General features: G+C 40.5%; 1 long non-coding RNA gene across 1 annotated transcript; it reads right to left on the bottom strand.

The window, feature by feature from the left end:
* Positions 1-8,326: 8,326 nt before the first annotated feature.
* LOC310675430 lies at positions 8,327-22,161 on the bottom strand. Its single transcript, XR_014510144.1, has 3 exons — positions 21,953-22,161; positions 12,022-12,163; positions 8,327-8,872 (listed from the first exon to the last, which is right to left on the bottom strand). It is a non-coding gene; the product is annotated as an uncharacterized lncRNA (long non-coding RNA).
* Between the last annotated feature and the right edge of the window lie 886 nt (positions 22,162-23,047).

The raw sequence follows: 23,047 nt of genomic DNA, 5'->3' as shown, positions 1-23,047 counted from the left end.
TTAAAGTGCACTATATTGCTAGTTGTGTTAATTCTTTAACAGAAAGGATAGTAAAATATAATATGAAACAGATGGTTAAGAAACCATTACATAAGGTTCTTTGGTGGACCACAACTAATCAAACTAAGAATAATAAAGCTAAGAATAATTTTCTGGCATCTAATTGTTTACAAAAATAGGATTCTTATAAACTATTAGTAAGTCCAGAAGCCTCTCATCGTCATCTAGCCATAGGTGAAATCCAGCAGGACTATGGTTTAAATATTGGGGGTGGGGGAGAGATTCATTCAGTTACAGAACTGATTAAAAATGGAACAATGATTCAATTTTCAGTGGTCAAAGAAGAATTGAGGAATGCTAAGATACGTTGGTATGAATATTTACAAGTCCAAAATATAATATTAAATTTTATAAGGGAGAATGTGGTACTGATAGAACTAACAGAATTTGAAAACATACTCATGAAGAAAGATAAACACCAATTATTTCTATCACCTGTTGTTAAAGTATGATTGTGAACAGGAACAAATGAAAGATTATATGATAAGGTGGACTCGGGAAGAACATAAGCATGGAGGTGTGGGAGAAACTATGGAGAGAAGATCATAAATTTTCTCTGAATAAAAATGTAATAGAGAATTCTCTCAAGGTTATCTCTGAGAGGCTACTGAGGCTGGCAGAATTAGAAATACGCTGCACTAAATCAGAAATGCTTTGCATAAGAACACCCCATAACCTACAAGTCAACTAAAGCAAGGGCTAGGCTTCAAAATCTGCCCCAACGTCTTAAAGCATCTGGGAGTTATGGAACAGAAAAAACTTAAAACTTTCAAAACTACATTTTGGATGTCTACTTAAATCTCAAATTGGACCTACGAAACTGGACCAGATCCATTTGGCATGGCTTGGCACGATAGCAGCAGTAAAAACGTTGATTACTTCCAAATTCTCATTTTTATTTCAGGTGATGACTATGTAATTAAAGATTAAGTTAAAGATTAAAATCCTACAGAAATTGCAAAAAACCACACCTTTTAAACAGCTATATCCACCGAGCAAACATCAAGGCTTAGAGCAGCCATCAAGAAGTGGCTCAAGGAGGGCTGGACCCACCTAACCTCAAGAGGTATCTTGATGCTCTGAGCTTGAAAAGCACATTGTTATTGATGCAGAATTTATCTCAAGGCCCCTGAGTATGGAATGTGATCCTTTTGAGAGAGGCAAGACACAAATCTTCTTTGACCCATCACACCAAGGTGCTAGAGAGCCTTCTCGCAACCCATGTGCTCAAGCAAACCTGAGGGTAGGGAATGGCTTCCTGCTCCTGCTCCCTGCTGTTCGTGTTTCTGCACCACTCTCTTATTTTTATTTTTTTAAAGGACACATTGGATTTTGTAGTCTGGAAGCAGAAAGGCTTTTTTGTTTGTTTGTTTGTTTGTTTGTTTGTTTGTTTAGAGACTTGCATATAGGGGTTAAACCTATGATGGGGGTTCAGATAAACTGGGGACTGTTCTTCTTAGTTAGCTACAACTTCATCAAGTAATAAATTTCACTTCAAATATGACAGGGAAGGGCCAGGCTGTCAGACCTCCCTGGTCCTAAGCATCACATATGCCTAAACAAACCAAAAACACAATCCTCTCAACAGTTTATAATCCTTTATACAAAGAAATGATGGGTAATTTGGAAGCACTGGGAAACTAATATTGGTTGTAAAATTAACCAGGAAGCATGGAAAGAGGTATGGATCAATTTGGGCTAAGATAAGGGAAAAGAAAGATGCTTCATAGATGGTCTCTCACACCCGACATACGCCATAAAATTAATCTGCAAATAAGGTCCTAATGCTGGAGTGGGTGTGACCCAGGTGGTGCATTTTATCATATGTGGTGCGCTTCAGTGGTGTCCAAACTTTTTTCAAAGAGGGCCAGATTTGATGAAGTGAAGGGCCGTGAGGGCCGACCAAAGTTGACCTTTTTTTAGGATTTTACCCCAAAGCTTTCTTTAAAATTGAGATTGTGGTTGTTGAGCTTTCGTTAGGATTAAACTTCCACAGGGGTGCTGGATTAAACCAACCCCAAAACAGACTTGTGACATGCCTGGGTTAGAAGGTTTTGCATTTTTAGCATTCGATGGGGGGGGGGATGGAATAATCACAGAACAAACTGTTCCCTATAACCTTCAGCTGGCATTACAATATTTTCTAATTACGGAGTCCTTCTCCTTCAGTTAATGTTTTATTCAATAAATAAGGAACATAAATGGAATCCTCCAAAAACTCATAAAAATCTTGGGGGGCAGGGAGATCCCTTGGGATAAGACGAGAACAGGGCAATCACTTTGAGTAGTGGGGATTTTATTCCTCTTTCTGTTTTGCTGGTACATTGAAGTTTACTTTGTATCCTCTGTTCCTTGTTTTCAAAGCTTAAATAAAACTGTTGTTGTTGTTGTTGTTGTTGTTGTTGTTGTTGTTGTTGCCAGCCTTTCCAGAAGTAAATCAATGGCAAATTGTTTACATGAATGCAATTTGGGTAGATTTACATTTCAGTAACCTACTAACCAATTCAGAATTGCTTAAGCAAACAGCACTCTGCTGTTTCACTATGTTTGAGCTTTTTCCATTTAATAAATATCACTTAGGAGAAAAATGCCATTCATGGATTATCATATGAGTGACAAAGACATTAAACTGACAAGATCTGCTTGGGAGGCCCACAGTGAAATTGCATAACTCTTTTTGTTGTTGTTAGCTTTCTCACTCATAATTTTATGAAGCTTAGAGTAATTAACACAGTTCATGGGGTTTAGTTTGTTGTTTCTCTGTAAGAATGCAAATCTGAGACTGATATGTATCTCTACAGAAGACAGCACCAACTGTTCACTGAGTCTTAACTTGCACATTGCCTCCCTATTCTACAAAGAGGTGACAGACAAAGGGAATCTCTGATTTTATTAGGAGCTAAGCATATGCTTTGTAGCCATTTCATACAGTAAAACCTGATTTATAATTAAATTAACAAAAAGTAAAAAGTAAATTATAGAGCATACCAAACCCTAATCTGTGCTGCTAAGTGTGTGTGTGTGTGCGCGCGCGTGCATTTGAATGTGGTGGAGAACATATTGATGGTAGAAAAAAGTAAGTTGGTGAAGCCCCACTTCTCTCATTGAAGCTTTGGATATGAACAGTTCACAGAATCATAGAATTGTAGAGTTGAAAGGGTCTCAGAGGGCCATCTTGTCCAACCCCCTGCAATGCAGGAATCTCAACTAGATCTTCCATGACAGATGGCCATCCAACGTCTGCTTAAAAACCTCCAAGGAAGGAGAGTCCACCACCTTCCAAGGAAGTCTGTTCCACTGTTGAACAGTTCTTCCTGACAAAAAGTTCTTCCTGATGTTTAGTTAGAATCTCATCTCTTGTAACTTGAAGCCATTGGTTCAGGCCCTACCCTCCAGAGCAGGAGAAAACAAGCTTGCTCCAACTTCCATGTGACAGCCCATCAGATATTTGAAACTGGCTATCATAACTCCTCTCAGTCTCCCATCATCCAGGCTAAACATACCCAAATCCCTTAACTGTTCCTCATAAGGCTTGTTTCCCAGACCCTTGATCATCTTGGTCACCCTCAGCTGCACACTTTCCAGCTTGTCAGAATCCTTCATAACTTGTGCATGCAGTGATACACTGAATATAAACTGGTTTTCAGGGAGTGAGCCTGAACCTGCTGCCGGTTAATTAACCTGTTGTGATGTCACTGAACTCAGAGGAGATGTGCAGGACTGGAACAAAGCTGTTGGGCAGATGACCTTTGTGATGCCTTCCAACTCTACAATTCTATTATTCTGTGATTCTGTGAAAGGAAACTGTGGGGCTGAATGTCATTTTATGCTAGGGACCTGAGGGAAAATGGATAGAGAAGTTAGGGTTCAAAGATGGTTGGAGCATTCAGGGTCTTTAGAGGAAAGGGGTCTGGGGGCTAACAGGGTAAAAATCGTCATTGTCCCCCCTCAACACTGGGGCCCTGTTTCATACTATAGTTGTGTATAAAATTAATGTGGAGGAAAGGAATAGGATTGTCTCAGCAAATGTCTTCTTTAAACTCCATATGTTCATTTGAAGATATGCAAAGGTTGAACCTATGGTTGTGCATGTGAAGGAGAATCTCTGTGCCACAGAGTCCATGGGAGTTCGAGCTCTGCTTTTTTAACCCAGTGTTATCTGAACAACCATTATGGTGTCATACAATGTGTCTGTGGGAAATTAAGAACAGGGCCCGGACCCAGGAGAAGATGCGAGCTCTTGGGGAGTCAGTTGTGAAATACTAAGGAGGGCTGCATTTTATATGAATATTCTACAATAGAAAATTCTCTCCCATCACACTTTATATAACAATTGATTTTTCCTCTTTTCCTGATCTTTATTTGCTGTTTACTTTTGCTAAACTCTTAATCATTAATATTTAACTTTTAACTTTGATGGTTGATATTACTTCTGTAATAGACGCAGGACACGGGTGGCGCTGTGGGTAAAGCCTCAGTGCCTAGGACTTGCCAATCGCATGGTCGGTGGTTCGAATCCCCGCGGCGGGGTGAGCTCCCATCTTTCGGTCCCAGCTCCTACCCACCTAGCAGTTCGAAAGCACCCCTAAGTGCAAGTAGATAAATAGGTACTGCTTTATAGCGGGAAGGTAAACGGTGTTTCCATGTGCTGCGCTGGTGCCAGCTCGCCAGAGCAGCTTCGTCACACTGGCCACATGACCCGGAAGTGTCTTCAGACAGCGCTGGCTCCCGGCCTCTTAAGCGACATGGGTGTACAACCCTAGAGTCGGACACGACTGGCCCGTACGGGCAGGGGTACCTTTACCTATTACTTCTGTCTTTTATTTTATTTGGTTTTAGTTTTATTTTACTGTTTTTCTTATGTATTTTCATTCTCTTGTAAAACACTCTGAGGGTCTTGGGCTGGAGAGCAGCATAAACAGTAACAGTGACATAAGAGGAAGAACATAACAGCCCAGTGCTAGGGGTGATTAACTTATAAAGTGCCTGCAGGTTTTCTTTTTTTACAGCTGTGCAGATGTGAAATTATAATTTGCATCCTAGTCGAAAACACACCACAAAGCAGCATACAGATTACAAAATGAAATAACCACCAAAAGAAATTCAAAACACAATAAAAATCTTTTAAAATACCCAAACCTAAAAAAGAAAAAGAAAAGGCCAGCATAAGGACATTTTGCAGTTTACATTCTAGATGAGCTTCTCTTATTGTGGTTTTGAATAATTCCCAAGCATTCTGGAGAGATCTGACCCTCTTGACTTTGCATTTCAACTTCCTTTTTACCAGTCCCCTCATTATTGTGAAGCTTCCTCTTTCGAAGTCAAATGTGACTATGTTGGCAATTTCTTGGCAATTGCCCACTTACATATTTATGTTGAATTTGATAGCACTATAATCAATGTAAGTGTTGTTCAACTGTTGGGGAACATCTCACAGCAGGCCCAGATGGCATCCATAGGAGAACTCAAATGGGAAATTGCTGATCTGCTCAGATTTCACACCTGAGAACTGGAAAGTGGCAACTGTAACACTAATATAATATAATATAATATAATATAATATAATAATTCCATGGAACGTCCAGGAAATTACACAGCAGTTCCTTAATGTCTGTTCCTGGGAAACTGGTGGAAACCAAAGATGGGCTTATCAAACATATGGAAGAACAAGACCTGCTGAAATAGAGCCAGCATGGCTTTGGCTCATTATCCTTTTACAGTTTCAACAAGCTTATGGGTGATCTAGTTAAAGCTATGTACTTGGATTTTCAAAAAGCATTTGGTAAAGTCCCTCACCAAAGATTCCTGAATAAGTGTAATCATGGATAAGAGTGGGTAAGTGTAGATCCATAACTGTTTGGGTTAGAGGATCTGCTTTGTTTATCTTTCTGCTGGCAGGCTAAGACTTTCCTACTGAGGCAGGATTTGAAAACCAGGTACAGTTTATGTTGGCAACGGGGCTGCTCTCAGGGTATTTGGTATTTTAATGCTGACTCTACATTTATTGTATTTAAACTATTGTATTTAAATTGTTTTGTCAGGGAACTGCCATCAGTTCAGAGGCGAGAGGTGGAAGGGCAGTTGTGTTATAGAGAACCTCCGAAAATCTTGCGAAGCAGTTCCTCCTCCGGCGAGGAGGGAAGCCCCACCTCCAGTGGAGAGGAGGTGCAGGGACCAGGGGATGCTAGGGAGAACCTTGACACTGAGCCTGAGCAAACCAGAGAGGAGGGAAGTACCCCTTTGCCAGCGCCCATTCTGCACAGTAGGTTTCGGCGCAGGGAGGGGAGGAGAAGGTTGGGGGTCAAGCGACTGTTATGCTGGGGGAGGTAGAAGGACCGACCACTCCCAGATTCTGCTAGCGATTGAGCCAGACATGAACTTACGACGCTCTTCACTGCAAATAGTTTGCACTAAGAAGAAAGCCTGGAAAAGGCAGGTCGGAGTCTTGCCTGTTTGCTCTCGAGCAACCACACCAGCACCTGACAGGTTTGGTTTTATTACTTTGTGTTTTATAATGATCTCAAGATGCTGCAAGCTGCCCAGAATCCAAACTTGGGAGAAAGACAGGGTATTTATGCATTTAATAATAATAATAATAATAATAATAATATTGGTGGTAGTAGCAGTGGTTGTACTATATCTCAGGTTTTGCACATTTGCTGATTCACTGCTGAAGGTGTAAGCTTCCCCTGTCGAAGTTGCATTTAAGGGGATTCTTCCATGATGTTTCATTCACACATGCAAGCACTAGTCAACAGGTGATTGACATGCATCTTTGAACGAAGCTCTAATTCTTAATGTGCAATGCAAACATTGTGTTGCTTCTTGTGTATTGACCCCATGGATAAAGCCATCCACTGAACTATGAGGATGATGATTCCTTGGAACTGCACTTTCATTTAGAATTATTTGTTCTGTCAATATCTGCAATTAAAAGATTATCTCAGGTCTTCCTGGCCTTCCAAAATCTGCTCCTGAAGTGGCAGGCTGATAAATTTTCGTTTGCTCCATGCTTTCTGCTGCCTGTTGCCCCACTGAAAGGATGCTGCAAGTAAGCAGCGTCTTTGATTTCTGAACCGTTTTAACTTGATGTCCTACTTCATCAGAACAAAAGTGTGTCTTCCTTTCTGGTTATATAAAGGAAGAATGCCAAAGCAGATGCCTGGGTGGCTGGGGGGGGGGCTGCACAAAAAAGATGCTTTCCCCATTATTATAAATATTTGAGTGGTAGCCTTTTCCCACCAGATCTTTCCCACACAGTCTGCATTTCCTTTGTTTCAAAGGTTGTTTGTTGAAATGTATTGCATTTGTTTTATTAAAGTGATGTTTGCACTGAGCAAATAATCTTTCTGATAAACATAGCTGTGGCTCAGTTATACTTATGGGTAGCAATAGCATATCTCCTAATAAGAGTTGAGAGATTACATTGTCTCAGAAAATGCTGCCATTGATTATGGTTATCATTTATTACTACAATTGTGACTACTATTGTCCACAACACAACACTTTATTATGGTTGTAGACCAGCATAAGGAGGGAGGGGTACAATCTTTTAAAATCAGTTAAAATCTAAAAACAACAACACTAAAAGGAGTTAAAACAGAATATATATATATATATATATATATATATATTCTGTATATATATATATATATACTGTATATATATATATATATATATATATATATATATATATATATATATATATATTCTGTATATATATATATATTTTATATATATATATATATAAAATATCTCCATAAGAATCCAAAAGAAGCTAATAAAGCCTAAAAGAAGGGTTAGGAACATCAGACAAGAGTGAAAGCCTACTGTTATCCATTAACCTAAAGATTCTGGTTAGGTGAAATATAATATAGAGTTGTGTGTTAAACACGGCTGATCCACTTTTGATAGTGGGGCAAAAACTGAGAAGTTCAATGGATAGAAATTGTTCCCAAATAAAGGCTTAGGCTGTGCCAAGCTGCTATTTCTGTCATCCCTCCCTCCTGCCCCTGCTCTTGCTTTTTCCTGGGTTAGTTAGGGAATGGGATGTTGCTGCAACACTTCCTAGCCAAATGAGGCTCTGTGGTCATATTGCTGAAAGTAATTAGGGCAATGCAAATGAATGTGAACATTTCCATAAGGAATGCTGAAAATGGGAAGCATTTTTCTGCCTATTGAAAATATCCTGAAACAATCTAAATAGCTTCAGCTTAGCTATTCTCTAGGTTAATATGTAAAAATGACAGCATCACAAAAAAGTATATTGTGTACATGTAAGTTTACTGATGTTTAATATGTGGGGATGGCTAAGATACACTGTGCGTGCATCTTATTCTTGTAAGCACCATGCATGCTTAATAAAGTATATTCTGGTCTGTTGCCCGTGAATGTAGCAGGAGGATTTCAAAGCGGGCTCTTGGGCTGGGGAGCAATGCAGCCTTGTCTTTGTGTATGATCTGAGGTATGATGCCAGCATGAGATGTCCACACACAAATAAGATTCTCATTCTTCTTTGACAGTCTTTGGTTATTGTGTGCCAAAACTGAGACAATCCTGCTCAAAATGCTTGCAAATCTATGTTGGATAAAAGGAGCAGGGGAGTCTTTCCTCTGATGGCTAATTAAAAATGGAAGTCAGGGAAGAGCCAGCTGTGCCAGGGAGTTGATCAATGTCTCTTTACCAGACACAGCAGCCTTGGGGCGCCCAGAAGAGGATGTGGTGAGATCACTTCTGAAGAAATCCTCTTTGGACCCAAAACAACATTCATTCAGTCATTCATTTATCTTGCCATGAGGTATCCCAATGCAATCTGCAAAGTGAAATAAAGTAACACATAAAAAACAATTGCTTATATAAAAACAAAGTCAAAAAAGTCAAAACAGTCTAAAACAAGAACATCCAAGTACAGTGGTACCTCGGGTTAAGTACTTAATTCGTTCCGGAGGTCCATACTTAACCTGAAACTGTTCTGAACCTGAAGCACCACTTTAGCTAATGGGGCCTCCTGCTGCTGCCGCGCCGCCGGAGCATGATTTCTGTTCTCATCCTGAAGCAAAGTTCTTAACCTGAAGCACTCTTTCTGGGTTAGCGGAGTCTGTAACCTGAAGCGTCTGTAACCTGAGGTACCACTGTACATAAAATCAATTCAAATCCATGGCAGATACCAACTGGGATAATTTTTTTAAGAAGGCTTTTAGAAAGAGAAACATTTTTCACCTACACCAGAAAGACAGTCAAGAAGGTGCCTGTCTGGTATGCAAGGGCAGCCAGTGCCAAAAGGTGAGGTGCCACCACACTAAAGGCCCAATTCTGACATTGTGTGCGACAGATCTCCTGATAACAAAGTATCTGCAGGGTGCCCTCTCCTACAGAGCACAGTGATCAGCTGGGGATGTAGAGGATGAGACAGCCTGTGAAATTCTTTCAGCAGCAGCTTAATATTATGGCAACATTGCACCCCAGTGAGCAGTTGAGCTGCCACATTTTGCACGAGTTGCAGCTTGTGACTCGGCTCAGAGGTGGTTCTATGGTAGGACGACTGGTGGGGTTGCACTAGATGCCGCCCTGCAGGGAACACGAAAGCAATGTTGTAGAATGGAGCACAGGAGGTGGGGGTGAGGGAACCAAACGTTAGTGTTGCACAGGGTGCTGCTGAAATTTGAGAGCCCAAAGTCAGTCTCAAGGGCAGCTCCATGTAGACCACATTGCATTAATCCAATCTGGAGCTTACAAGTAGGTGATTGACAGTGGTCAACCTTTTCTACTCTAGAAATAGCTGTAGCTATTTTACCATCCAATGCACATAAAAGGTACTCCTAGCCACTGAGATCACCTAGACCTCCAGCAACAGATTTCTTTGTTTCTTTCTTTGTTTTCTACACTGCCATTCATAGGGATCACAGGGCAGTTGACAAGATAAAAGCAAATATACAATATAACATAGTAACAAACAAAAACAATACCTCCAGTTAAAAATGTGATAGATTGTTTAAGGCCAGAGTCACCCCTGGACTTTGGAAGTCTTCAAACTATTGCTGTAAGTTCACAGCACAGCTCTTCAGCAATAATATCTTTGTTTCCGTTGCACATCAGTGGTTTCTCCAAATTCTTTCAGGCCTTAAGCACATCTTCAACAGATTTTATGTTAATACTGTATATACCACATAGGAAGCCAAATAGGAAATTATATTGTAGCTGTTGGAATGTCTCTCTTCAGCAGATTGTATGGTCCTGTCTAAGACAGTATAGTGTGAATACTTTAATTTCTGCTTTGGATCTCTTGTGGTGTTTTTTCTTGGGCCTCATACTCAAACTGCCATTTCTTTCTCCCTTTTCTAACTTGTTATGTCTCAAAGTTTGGTAGTATTTCTAGCTCCTTTACAACCCCAGTAGCATCTATCAAAACTTGTTGAAAACACTCATCACACCTTCAACCCACAAAGTAATTCTTGGCCACTTGCAATTGACTTGTAGCTAAATTTAAATCAGCTTCCTTGTTTTGTAATAGCTTGCTTGTAAGCTTGACTTCCAAAAGGATGTTGTGCCATGTTACAAAAGATACCACAAACTAACATCAGCAATTCGGGAAGTATTTCCATATAAACCTTTTAGACTTGTGTCATTAAAGAACTCTGTTAAAGCATCATATCTACTACCAAGATGATATCTCAGTGGTTTCAAAAGTGCTCCTCTCCAAAGTCAGTATTGCACCCCTTTGAAGACTGCGCCCTAAGTAGCTGCCTCGTTGGACTAATGATAGCCCCAGCACTGCTGACAAGCCAAATAAATGTCTCCATCCTTATCCTTTATTTCTCCTAAAGAGGCAATGGCATATGGCTTAGAATATTTGTAGCAAGAGCTACTGATCAGAGAGCTATTACGCAGGATTTCATATGTGTGCTGTATGTATTGTTTTTCTTCTTCTTTTTCTTTTTGATGTGTTTGTTGATTTGTATTTTTTGTTCATTGAATGTGGAAAATAAAATATTATTATAAAAAAAAAATATTATCATATGTGTGCTGTCAATATGGCACATGCCACCTCTACGTTATGTGCTTAACATAGTTGTCAATGCAGGGATGTTTTATTTTGAGTATTATGTGCTTTTCAAAGCATGGCTTTTATTATATCAAGAAAAGTCCTGGTTTAACTACAGCGGTGGTGACATCACGCTTACACAGTTTCCCAGATGTTTTAATTGCTGAAAGCATAAAGGCTCATTCAGTCATGCATGTTAATTGCTCATTATCTGTGACAACTTGCACATGTGTGAATCAGCCATCCAAGATTAATTATCATGCATAGAACATTTATGCCATCAAAACTCACTCTAACATGCTGTTTTTCAATTCTGATAGTTCACAATTTTGTCTGAAAGTTACCAAATACTGAGTAACCAAGTGATGAAAGATTAGTGAGTGATGAATGGTGGGAAATTGGCATGTGTGGATCCGTCCTAAATTAGGTGTGCATCAAGGTTGTGCTGCTGCTGCTGCTGAAAAGGGCAAAATAATATATTTGTATATTCTCATTTACTATATAATTGCATTTTGAATAATATTCTCTTTGTACCGTCAGGATTGAGTTCACTTGTTCTTCTCAATAACATAATTGTGGCCCTGTTTACTACATATTTTAATCTAGTGCAGAATATACCCCATTAACATGCCTTGCCACAGCACAGAGTTTTAATCTAATGTGAATGCATGATGAATTGTGTCAAATTGGCTCTAGGTATTTCAGTCTTGCTGACAATTTTCTTTGTATTAAACTTACATTTACTTTCTAATTAAAACTGCACTTGCAACGCCTGCAGCGACGGCAGCTTTAACGTAGGTTTCATCAGGCAGGCAAACTAAGGTAAGTAATCGTTTCTCCAAGCATTTCTGTTTAACTCTAGTTAAAACTTGGCTAGCCTAGCTCATCAGCCTGAAAAGGAGTGGTAATTGCCTGATTACCAATGCCAGGTTTGTCATCACTGACTCTCGGTCCGCTTCTGCAAGGATGTTTCACACAAACAGAGCAAGGTTGTTTCACACGTGGCTTCACATTGATTGCTGTGTCATCTGGTCGCTGTTTCCCAGAAGAGCTCATCTCATGCTGTGATACAGGCAAGGACAGATGATTTAACAATTATTATTTGTGTAGCACACACATATCTATACACACATCCCTATAGGAATGTGGATGCTAGGATTGGAATCCATATTCCAAGAGAATTTAAAACCTTAAAGGAGGTGAGATCTAGTATGGCCTATCTAGCCTGAGCCAGGCAGTTGTTCCAGCGTGAACTTTCCACATGAACCCAAACATGCATTATTATTGCAGGCTGTGCAGCTAAAGGGGCAGTGGAGTTACAGTTTTCTCACTGCCCCCAATATCATGCAGGCTCTTTTGGCTCTGCCCATGATGTCCTCATGTTAGATAGCGGAGCCAAGGAAGTTTACTTGCATGAAATGCTATATGCCTTGGCTTCTACAGATTGGAGCAGATTGGGGAGCGGGGAATAAATAACAATCCAGATTTATTTCATTGTTCATCACTTGCTTTTTTTGCAGTGGAGATCCTTGGATTGCAATCATACAACAGTACTTCAGGAAGTATCCTATCACTAGAAGCAAAGACCTTGAGGTCTATACACACATTGTATATAAACATTGACAAAACACAAAGTGTGTGGGGATGGCTGTTACAATGCAGGGAAGAAGATCATCTGGAGAAGATGGCTAACTGACCCCTTATCTCTACCCCCAATCCCCCATGACTCATAGCTAGTATACAGTATGTAGGCTAGCCTTTAACTGCTGGGCATGTCTGCTTGCTAGTGGCAAGAGGGGAGAGAATTTACATTTGGTTTGTTATTTTTAGCCAAGTCTTCTGTCTGGATGAGGGCAGGAGGAGCAGATGACCTGCAGTTCATTTGTTGTCAAATTATTCCACCTTGGGGGCAGAGGTAGGTGGTAGAGAATCACCCCCCCCCAAAAAAAAAGCAACTGTGTTCAGCAAATGCAACCTCCCAGGAGTGCTGATGAACATTTATGGCTTATGGCTGGGTTAGGTTATCTTTGGTTCTGCCTTATTTCTAGCAAGGGAATAAAAATAACTGAAGCCTTGCCACAGGGTTCAATTCTTTTCTGATCTATCCAGAACTCCTTCCCTTCTTGCACCCATGAATAAAGCATTTTGGTTCCTACCATCATGAAACCACTTTGCTACTGCTGAAAGACCACCAAACCCCAAGAACAACCAATGTTGAGTTGAGTGTGCTCATGAGAAAGCTGGCCAGCCTACAATGAAGTCTGGCAGCAGTGAGAGAAAACAAGCATCAATTTTTGCAAGTTTCTACTCTATAGAAAAATGGGGGGGGGGGTTAGCAGATTCTAACTAAACTATTGAGGATGTTTCATAACCCTGCACTTTCTTTGATCCATGTGGATATGTATGGTTTGGGGTTTTTTTGGTTTTTTTAAATAAATGTTTTATTACATGGCATCGCCCCCCCCCCCCCCCATCTAAGGCTACAGCAGGCGAGAGGAGTCAGGAGATTGCAAAAGGATGCACAGGCTACACATATATAATGAAAAATTCCTGCTTTGAGAATATGGGCATTGTGATGCTGTGCACTACAATCAAATATAGTTAGAAAAACCCACTGCTACTTCACCACAGCACACCTGATGCACACTGGCATGTCTCCTAATTAGCTCAAAATGTGTCTAAGAAGGACATCTTGCAAAAAGAAGAAGAACTATTTTCTAAGGTAGTTATAGCCACAAAAAGATGAAAGTGCCACCTTTTTCTTGCTGAGTAAAATATCCATCATTTAAGTCACCCAAGATATTGAAAGGTTTCTTTTGTGTGTGGTTGATTGGGGGGTATTTTAAAGTGAAGGGTCTCTTTCTATTAGTCTCTTTGTTTCATTTAGTTTTCCCCAAAAGATCAAGTGAAACATATGGAACACAAATAAAAACAGAGGAATGTGCATACTCTAGCCAATTTTTTCTTCCATTGATTTCCGTAAAGGAAGACTTGTCCATATGGAAGTATGTGTACAAGATATAGCTGCCATGTGCTGTAGAGGAAGAGCAGCCCTAGTTCAGTGGCAGAATAGAGGACTTGCACATGAGATTCTAGTCAGGTTTCTTCCATCCCTAGCTTCTTTCCAGCCAAAGACTTCCAAGCAGCAGATCAGAGAAGATTAAGTGATCTGATCCCACATAAAACAGGTTTCATATCTTTAGGAAAGATCCATCTGCCATTTAACTCTGCGTCATTATGCTTTCATTGGGAACTCATTGAATTTCTCCATTGATGCACATCCCATCTCATTCACTGCTCATAACTAGAACCATCAAATATTCCTCTTCCTCATAAATAGACAGTCTTGAAGGGAAGTAGAAGTTGAGTTAGGAATGATCAATGAATTCCCTCTCACCAATTACTTTTCAACTTGTGGGATGCAAAGTGTTTTGATTGTTTCCAGTAATGGGTAAAGTGGGTAATGCCAGCCTCTTTCAAGTGTTCTAATGAGAGTTCCTGGAAGGGAAGTGAGAGCACAATTGTGGTGGAAGATTTTGCCCCAGCCTCTATGCATTCATGGGAACAGCCTTCACGAATCAGGTCCCCGGATCTAGCCAGGATGGCCAAAGGTCAGGGATGATGGAAGCTGTGCAGTTCAAAACATCTGGAGGTCACCAGGATGGGAAAGTCTGCATTTGAACATCTGTAGAGAGGCAGCATGGATACTGTTGCTTTTGCTGTTGCTTTGGAACTCCGGAACGATAGGGATTCCGATGAGAGGGAGCGAGGAAGCCTTTCCTACATGCCGGGGGATCTAGTGAAGCCCTTCTGTTAGCACAAGCATTTTCACCTGAACAACGGGACTTCCTCTCCCTCTCCTCATGTGCCCCCAGTCTGTTTTGGGGTCTCCCTCAACCTCCGAGAGCAGATTAGTGGGTGCATTGGAGACATGTAGGAGAGTGAAAGGAGTACCATTGTCCAAGAGCAAACAGTACCTTGAGCAAACAGGACAGCTTTGTTGGGTATAACCCAAAGAATGGGAAGAATTTTTGTATTATTGAAATTGTTCTCTCCCTACACCACAAGATACCTTGGTGAAAGTGTACGGATGGGATGGTCAGTAATAGAGACAAAACCATCATTCCCTAATATTTCTATATCTGCCAGCATTCCACTTTTGCCATTCAAATTATGAATGCAAAATTCTGATTTTCTTAAGTGTCACTGCATATTAACAATCAGAAATTGTCAAAATACTGAATACCATTGTATGTCCTCTATTATACACTTTCATTTGCTAAATACAATTGCATTTCAATTTTTGATTACTTTCAGATATCATGCCAGGTACCAATAGCAAATAGTCAAAAATCAAAATTCACAGAAGAGGATTGAGAAGAGTGAAGTCTGTATTTCACTCTGATTAGCTTATAAAAAATGCAGAGTGTCTTTGCTGAATTTTGTTAGATGAATCTATTGCACACAGTGAGTGGTATTCAACTAATTTTTACTCAGAATGGACTCATTGAAATGAATGAGCGCTCCGTTAATGAATAAGAATGTATGAGCCTGACTAAGAAAGGTCCATTAATTTCAGAGCAAAACTTTGTTGACTACCACCCAATAGTCACAACAGTTCATTCTGTTCCAAAAGAAAGTAAGTGATAATTCTGGATGCAGTCACCTGGAAAACAAACATTGGGAGTGTGTACCTTGCTACCTGCCAAGCTGGAGGCAATCAATCGGCAATGTGGGCAAGGAAGTACACCAAAGGTTCAATAACTTCATGGTTTTGCTGCCAGCCTAACACTATAAAACAACTGTGTGGTTGTGCATGCGGGGTGGAGCTGCAAACATTTCCATGATCTGCATTTGGTTTAGTGGTGCACAGACTATGGAGGCTTGCCTATTCCACTGCAACAACCAACGTCTTAATCAGAGGGGTGGGGATGAAATTCCACACTAGGGGGAAAATCATGTCCCCTTCCTTCTTCCAACTGAATGCTGAACCATTAAGAATTGATATTTTGTCCTTTTTGAGTTGAAATTTATTTCGCCTGCTGGGTATGCATCTTAGAGCTGCTGCGGCTAATCACCACTTCTTCGTTTTCCTGTGAGAATGTCATGCTGAACTGCATCAAATACTTTATTAAAATCAAGACATTGTATGTCCACTGCATATCCTTTATACGCTAAGCTTGTTATCTGATCAGAACAAGAAATTAAGTTCGTTCAGCTTGATTTGTTTTTGATGAACTCATGTCGCTTACTTATTTACTGCCAATGTCTGCTTTATTAATTACTGTAGCCATATATCAAGTACTGAAGTGAAACATAGCACTCCCTAAGTCTTTGTCAAACAACGGAAAGGCAAATATGATTATTATTTTAATGCTAACTAAAAAAAATTACAACCAGAACCAAATGAATTATCTTTTTATCTAAACTGCAGCTACTGATAATGTTAAACTTCTGTAATAATAAATTCATTAAGAAAACACAGAGAGATACACACCAAAACAGGCTGTTTCCTGCAATACTACTATAAATTATTATGTGTAATTATGTCCTAGTGAAATTGATTTACAACATATAGCAGTGGATCATCCAAATATTGTGCCTACATATAAAGTGTTGAGGTGCTTAAAAAGCCCTGCTGGAAACAGTAGCCAATCTATGGGTTGTATCTTCTCTGGGGGGTCCTCCAATCCCCCAGAACTGATTTTGAGGACATGTGGGGGGCTGGAGAGGAGAGGCAGCTCCATGGCTCACACAGAAGTTTGTTGTGCCATCAAAGCTGCAACACTGGATAAGGCCCTATATCTTCAAGAGAGAGAGGAGGCCTAGATGTTCTGCTACACTGAAACTCCAAAGGGTTGCTATTTCTAAGCGCTACAGTCTTGATGGGTGGGGGGTCACACCTCCCTGCTAGAGCTCATGCTTGGCATGTAGAAATTCCTAGGTTCTAGTCATATGATCTCTGGGAAGAGGACTGGGAAGATCCTCTGCTGCTTGAGATTCAGGAGCGCTGCTACCACCAAAGAACATGTGTACCTATCTATCTGTCAGAAGAGCATGCCAACTTTCTACAAATACAGTGGTGCCTCACAAGACGAAAAGAATCCGTTCCGCGAGTCTCTTCGTCTAGCGGTTTTTTCGTCTTGCGAAGCAACCCTATTAGCCAATTAGCGGATTAGCGCTATTAGCGGTTATTAAAGGCTTAAGGGAACTGCTAAAAGGCTATTAGCAGCTTAGTGCCTTAGAAAAAGGGGGTGGGGAGCGGAAAAAAATCTCAAGACTCGCAAGACATTTTCGTCTTGCAAAGCAAGCCCATAGAGAAATTCGTCCTGCGAAGCGCATAGAAAAACGGAAAACCCTTTCGTCTAGCGGGTTTTCCGTCTTGTGAGGCATTCGTCTTGCGGGGTACCACTGTATGAAAAAAGGTCTGGAAACCAAGCTTTATGAGGTTGAGGGAGTTAGAATCATAGAACTGTAGAGTTGGAAGGGCCCTGAGGGTCATTTAGACCAACCCCCTGCAATGCAGGAATATCAGCTAAAGCAACCATGACAGATAGCCACACAATTCCTGCTTAAAAACCTCTAAGGAAGAAAAGTCCACAACCTCTCATGGGAGTCTGTTTCACTGTTGAACAGAAAATTCTTGCTAATGTTTAGCCGGACGCCCCTTTTCTATAACTTGACTCCATTGGCTCAGGTCATACCCTTTAGAGTAGGAGAAAATTTGGAGTAGGAGAAAACAAGCTTGCTCCATCTTCCAGGTGACAGCCCTTGAGATATTTGAAGATAGCTATCATTACTCCTCTCAGTCTCCTCTTATCCAGGCTAAACGTATCTAACTCCCTCAACCATTCAGAATAAGGCTTGGTTTCCAGACCCTTGGTCATCTTGGTTTCCTCCTCTGCACCCTTTCCAGCTTGTTAATCTCCTTCTTAAATTTTGGTGCCCAGAACTGGACACAGGACTCCAGGTGTGGTCTGATCAAGGCAGAAGAGAGCAGGGCTACCACTTCACTTGACTGGGAGACGAGTGTTGCTGCGGCCTAGAGCAGCATTGCCTTTAAAATATGCTAATATACTAGGAACTTTTAGAATTATTTCACAACTAGATGGGCTGGAGGGAGATGGGAATTACGTTATTCACTTTGATTGATTGCTTTGTCAATGCCTGCGGCTTGTTAATCCATATGCAAATCATATTCAATTGCTAATCATTTAATCAATTTTTACCTATTTTGTATCAATTCCCATATATTCAATTTTCTGTTTTCCCTTTTTCTACATGCATTCTCATTTTATTTCATATCATCAACATTTTTCATCCCTATTAAGCTTTGTATATCAATAAACTGAGTAATTCATTTCAATTACGTTCAGCAGTCTTTGGGGTTTTTTCTCGATGTGTGTGAGATTCACTCCCTGTTCCACTAGGTTGCTACTGGGCAAAACAGAACCTCAGCTGGGATCCAGTGAGTGTTATTGCATGGACCAGGATTTGGCATGGTATATGCTGATGTTGTCTAGATCACCAGATTAACAAGCATGACATGTTGCTGCAGACACCCACAACTTCTGAGTTCTTTCTAGCTCTGCTCGTCTTTTGATACAAGAAGAAGTGCATAGTGGAAGGTACTCAGATGGCTGCGGGGACAGAAAGTCCCACTTGTGCATTTTTTGTTGCTTGCCTAACAGCTGTCACAGATAGATCCATTGAGAAGAGGACCTGAACTCTGGCTAAAAGAGGGAGTGACCCCACATGCTCCTCTGAAGTAAGGAGTGAGCTACTAAGGGTTCCTTGGAGAAATGGAAGTGGAAGAGAAATGGAACTGATTTCCACTAGCTGTGATACCCTCTTTAAAAAAATTAAAATTAGAGGCAGTCTTATATCCAGAGCAGTTTATTTTTAGTTTTCTTCCCAGGAAGGAGCCCTGTGTCACATTCTGGGCATGCCTCCTAATCAAAACAAGGCAGAGCAGTGACTCATTTAGAAACAACAAATGTCTCATCCCAGGGCAGGCCATTTAGCTGCATCTCTGCATGGGAGTGCTTAATTTGCCCCCAGTTGAGGCTGATTGGCAGGAGACAGAGCCAGAGAAGCAAATCATGCAGAGATGCATAGAGCAGTCTCAGTTGGGTGTGTACTTTTGGCTCATGGGAGCCCTTACATTATTTAATTAATGTATTTCTTGTGGCACACTGGCCGTTCTCTCATGTTAAACTGACATGCTCTGGCAGCGAATATGCTCTAGTTCGTCAAGGTATTTTGTGGTTCCCTATGACGTTTGGCAATGTTAATCTGGTATCTGTTCTTTCATCCTCATGTGATTCCAAGACATTACGGCTCCAGATGTGCAGTTACAAAGTATAATAATTGGTGTCTACTGAACTATTGTTGCTGCAAAGCCACAATTATTTGAAAACACTGAAAGCTCCCACCTACTACCAGAGCTGGCAGATGTTACATGGACCCCTGAGGGGGTCTTTCACGTGTTATGCTGTGGAGTTCAAAGTAGGGTTTGGGGGGGGGTTGTACACCTGTAAACTTGGGAATTTGTTGTTGTTGTTCATCAAAAGGGCTGAACTGTGTCCCCACAGCTCAGATGATTCTGTTTTTCAGCCAAATTTCAGCACAGTGAAACTTGCACATTGTGAATGTAATTCAAAATCAGCATTCTCCAAAGGTTCTCTGAATGGATAAAAATCTATGAAAATTAATCATAAACATGTCTGACTTGCATATTGTGGAGAAACAGAGGTGCATCTCAGCATACTGCTGTCACTTTGCCTTAAAATTCCTTTGATCCCAATGTTAGGATCCTAAGTTACTTAGAGTTTCTACATGTTGGGGATCTTAGAAATTCTGCTTCACAACTAGGTGGACTGGAGGAAGTTAGAAGGCTATATTGATTGCTTCAGTTATGATGACAATTTCAAGCTAAGTCATGCTATATATTTTTTATAATTTTTTCTATATTTTCCTTATATTTTGCTTTGGTTTCTTCAAAATTCATGTCCTCATTTTCTCCTGTATTATAATATATGTCTTAAATGAAACATTGCTCACCAATTGATTTGTTTCAGTCATAATCTTGAGTTTGTGGTCTTCTATCACTGGTCATACTTTATTCCCTGTCCCACTGGCTTGCTAATGAGCAAATCTGAATCCTGATTACAAGACCCAAATGATTCTTAATCACGGGGACCATATGTTAAGGCATCAACCTTAGTTTTCAATTTCCTGATTTTATAGTTCTTGAGCCAACACAAGCCTTTACTCTGATCAGGCAGGGTTTTTTATCATTGAATTCCCCTGATTTTTTTAAAGGGAGGAATATCAGGTTCAATTAAACATGAAGGTAGCTGTTTTGTGACTATTAATTTTTGAATATAATTGGTATTCTCAATTATATGTGCACTTCTGCTCACACTTCAAAATCTACACTGCATGCAATCTCTTGCAAAGGTTGTATGCCACAGACTGAAATGCCGTTAAACTAGTAACTTCAGGGCATCTCCTTTTTGATAGAAAGAAAGAAGACTTTAAATTCCATTACTTTCACTTGGCAAGCACAGATAAATCTGGTTGAGCTCTTGGAACCACCTCAGAAAGCTAGGAACCCAGGTCAGTCAAAGTAGGGCTTACTTCTGAGTAACCTGAATATGATTATAATTTAAAGCAGCTGCAGTTCCACATCATGTCTTCTTATAGTGACACTTTCGCTGCTACCTCTACTCACATAGTAAAACCTCCCTGGCTAACTTTAGGATGGGCAAGGTTCGAGAATGTGTGTGGATGGATGCCTATCAGAAAAAACACTGTCCGTGTCCTTGAGCTGCATCAGCTGAAACTGATTCCATAAAACTTGCCTCGATGGGGTTTTGGATACCACATCAGGATTCTCTGTAATACTATCAAGATAATAGAGCAGTTAAGTTGTTTTACCCTCAAAGCTCCTTGCAAACAAATCATGACTGGCAACTGATGGATCTAGGTGCTCCATTAACTGAGGCTCATAGACCTCACTGAGTGGAGCTTTGTAAAGGTTGTCCAGTGTGTTTTGACATTTGCCTCAGTTGAGGATGGCAGTGAAAATATACATTCTTAGCTATCCATGCAGACATGCAGTAGGCACAAGTAGAGCATCAACAGGATCACCAGCTCTGTCTGGTAGAAAATGCCCCACAGCGTTTAGAATTCCATTGGATTCCATTTATTTTCCTAGACAGACCATTTAGATTGGTCTCCCAGTTCTGCAGGGAGGTCTAGGAGCTGTAATTCTAAACACAGCTGGAAGTGGTTGGACCATGAAAACAGGCAAATATTTCCCCTGCCCCAATATCCAGACCTTCCTCCTCCGTACATGGGACAATGCCCTGCTTTAAACTGCCCCATGAAGACCATGAGGTCCTAAGCTGACCTATCACAGTGGACTCAGCATGAATGTTGAAAACATACAGTCTTCTGCTCTTCTAACACTGCAGCTGAGAACACCTTAGTTGGGTGGTTAGTGGGCAGGACACCAAAGGCAACCTCAGTCGCTCTCTGTCGCAGCACCAGAAGCAGCCTCTGAAGAGCCATCCCAAATCAAGAGGCTTCCTCCTGGGACAGGTGCTCTGCCTCGGTTAATCCAGCACTAGACCTGTTTTTTAAAATTCCAAATCGGACATGGGGGATGGTCCAGCAATCACTAGTAATTAGCAACAGAAAGATTTGCCTGCGAATATGACCTTGTCATAGTACACATTTATAGTAGCAAAATAATAAAAATGTGGAACTTAACAATGCAGAAAAGCATGTTTGCCCCCAAAGAATGCATCATAAACACTTTTAATGAACACATGTCACGCTTACCATATTGATGCTGCATATGTTTCCTAAGCCTCCCTTGTCACCTTGAATAGGGAAAAATCGCTTGGGGTGGAGATTTCTTTTCTGCTTAATGCAGCCAGAGAAAAAAGATGCTGCTTTTGCTCTAAGATGTTGTGGCAGAGACAGATGCTATTTCAGAGAGAAAATAACTCCATGAGTCGTTATTCAAAATAAATCCCCGTTGGCTTCCGTGGAACCTTGTACAAATGATAGACTGTGGGTCTTGATCCACAGAGAGGGGAAGGCATCCATCGGTATGTAATAGGAAGCTATAAAGGTACCAAGAACAGCAAAGTGAATATGAGAGTGAAAAACTTAAGTGGCCTTTGAAGTTACTCCCAAGACATTTCTTTGTGTGATTATTTTATCAATAAAGAATAAAACTTGTATCTATGAGTGTTTATATTACATGATTACCTCTCTGGCTTCCATTGGACAGTTGCTTCTTTTTTTCCACCAAAGGGAAATGCTTTATTACAATTTGATGAAAATTCTGCTGCCCAAAATAGTCATTTTAAAAACTGCAACCCACAAGTAGGCATGTTGGATGCCCTGCTCAGAAAGAGGGAAGTCCCTGTAGTCATTTTGCAACATTATGGCAGTATTTTTCACTGCAAAATGCCCATTTGAGTATTTGTTAATGCTCTAATAAGCATTCCCCACTGGAAGTGGAGCTCTTAAAGCTTACTAAAACATTAATGGAAGGTTCTTATACAGAGGCCCAGAGTTCTGACTTCAGCTCAAGGGACTGTATGCCTTATTTTTGATTTACACTAAATTCAATAAACAGGGAGCCTGAAATGAAATGTTTTTGCTCACATGGGGTTGTTACCAAAACAGCAGCCCAAGTATGTTTTACTCAAAAGTAAGTCCTATTAAGTTCAATGAGGCTTACTGCTCTGGCCTTCTGCATGAGCAATGAAGTAAAAATAATGCCTCTAATACATTCTCTAATATTTACAACAGTGCACACCCTTTTCTGCCCCCCCTTCCATTACCAGTTCAGTGATTTTATCTTTTGCTGAATTAGAAATATTTTATATTAGTTTGAATGTTGAAAATCTTCTTCACTTACTA

The sequence above is a fragment of the Podarcis tiliguerta genome (assembly GCF_965153285.1).
Source record: "Podarcis tiliguerta genome assembly, chromosome: 4".
NCBI classification, from domain to species: domain Eukaryota; kingdom Metazoa; phylum Chordata; class Lepidosauria; order Squamata; family Lacertidae; genus Podarcis; species Podarcis tiliguerta.
This window is presented reverse-complemented; position numbering and strand designations above follow the sequence as displayed.